Here is a 2163-nt window from a genome sequence, read left to right on the forward strand (position 1 = left end):
TGAGAAGGTTCCTCATACTCTCCAACAAAATGCATTGGCTTCTGAGTGGTGAATTTCAGCTTGTCCAATTCACTCCTCAACTCCTTAACTTCCCTAGAGAGCCTCAGTTCTGAGCTTGAACCTTCAGACCTATTTGATATGTCATAGTCTTCACCATAAGTATCATTGCTCAATGCTAAGTTCTCCACTAGCTCTAAAGTCGCATGTATCTCTTTACCCAGAAAGTTCCCATTGGAAACAGTATCCAGCTGGTTTCTAATCTTGGGAAGAGCTCCCCTATAAAGTGTGCTGAGAAGAGAAGCCTCACTAAACCCATGGTGTGGGCATTGGTTTGTGTAGCTCCTGAATCTCTCATATGCTTCACCAAAACTGTCATTGCTGTGCTGAGTGAAGCTAGAGATTTGGTTCCTCAGTTTTGCAGTTCTTGAGGTGGAGAAGAACTTAGATAAGAAGGCTTGCTTGCATTGCTCCCAGGTTTGAATGGAGCCTCTTGGAAGATTCTTCTCCCATTGATGAGCTTTGTCACCAAGACTGAATGGGAATAGTCTTAGCTTAAAGCTGTCTTCTGAAACTCCATTTATCTTGGTCAGATCACACACCTTATCAAACTAGTCCAAGTGTTCCAAGGGATCTTCCATTGCCAACCCATGGAACTTTGAGTTCTGGACCATATTCAGCAATGATGCCTTCACTTCAAAGTTGTTGTTTTGCACAGGTGGTGCCTGAATACCAGCTCTATACTGATGAGCATTGGCCCTGTCATTCTCTCCAACATAGACTTGGGGTTGCTCATATCTTCTTTGTTGTTGTTGGAAAGGGTGGGGTTGGTGGTGCACTTGTTGTCTTTGCTGAACATTGGCCTGATGCCTCTGTTGATGAGATTGAGCTTGTCCCTGGTGGACATAAGCTTGTTGATGGTGCACCTGTTCCTGATGAACATTACCCTGATGAAGCCCTTGACCAACTCCATTACCAGCTCCATTACCCTGAGCCTGTTGCTCCTGAACCGGTTGTTCTATATCTACCACGTGATCTCTTTGTTCTTCCATGTCAGCCTGATCAATCTGTCTACCACGTCTGTCCCTTCTCCTCCTTGGTACCAAAAGGTTGATGTTGTCGTTGAGAGGGAAAGGTGGACCACAGCTTCTTGATCTAGACCTGGTGTTCATACACCTGAAATCACAAACAGAACTTGAAAGTAATCAGTAAAAACAAGAAAGTAAGCACTTGATCTCAAGAACAGATCAGAGCTTAATGCTAATCAACCACAATTTGGCAACGGCACCAATTGATAGACAAGACTTTTTAGGGTCTCAGGGCTATCAATCCCCTTGTCAAAGTAGCACAAAGAGGTTTATCAATCCAGATGTGGTGTTAGACACTAAACTATGTGATCAAGTTCTTAATTCAAGCAAACAAGAGTGATTTTGGTTAACTAAAGACAACTACAAACTTAAACAGGATTAAAGACTAATGGCAATGACTAAACAAGAACTAAACAATGACAATTGATGAGAATGAATGAATGATGATGAGAAAGGTCTTAGACATGATAGTGGATTAGGGTGCTTTCAGTGATAAACTAATGAGCTAATGAATTTTATGATCAAGCAAGCCATTCAACATAAACATCATTGATTAAGCTAATCCTCTCGTGAAGGTATTAACTTCTTTGCCAAATCATTTTCTAACCTAATCATCATTAGTGAAACATGAATCAGCAAGCATTAACAACCAGTTTAATCTGTCATTTAAGCATGTAAGCAATCATTCCCATGATGAATAATACTTAAACCTCTAACAACTTTGGTTCAGGCATTTCATCAAACACTTTTGGTGCATGAAATGCCCAGAATCTAGACCACATATGATTTGTATGGATCTAGCATAGAGAACAAGTTGTAGAGAATGGAATATGCATGATCTAACCCCTAAGCTCACTAATCTACCACCTAAGAACCCTAATCTACATATCTAAGACCTTAATATGGGATTTACTCACTAATCATGATTAATACACTAGATCCTTTGCAAGATGTGTTGTTAATCATGATTAGAAGTGTGATTTGATGATAAGAAATGATGGAACAAGACAAAAAGACTCTTCAAATCGATATTAAACTCTCAAATCAAGGTAAGACAAGTTGTTTTTCACAAAAGGGG

General features: G+C 40.1%; 1 non-coding gene across 1 annotated transcript; it reads left to right on the forward strand.

Annotated features, from left to right (window-relative positions):
- The first annotated feature begins 309 nt into the window (after positions 1-309).
- LOC112089990 lies at positions 310-416 on the forward strand. The gene has a single exon (XR_002901349.1). It is a non-coding gene; the product is annotated as a small nucleolar RNA R71 (small nucleolar RNA).
- Positions 417-2163: the final 1747 nt, after the last annotated feature.

The sequence above is a fragment of the Eutrema salsugineum genome, unplaced genomic scaffold, assembly GCF_000478725.1.
Source record: "Eutrema salsugineum unplaced genomic scaffold, Eutsalg1_0 scaffold_11, whole genome shotgun sequence".
NCBI lineage: Eukaryota > Viridiplantae > Streptophyta > Magnoliopsida > Brassicales > Brassicaceae > Eutrema > Eutrema salsugineum.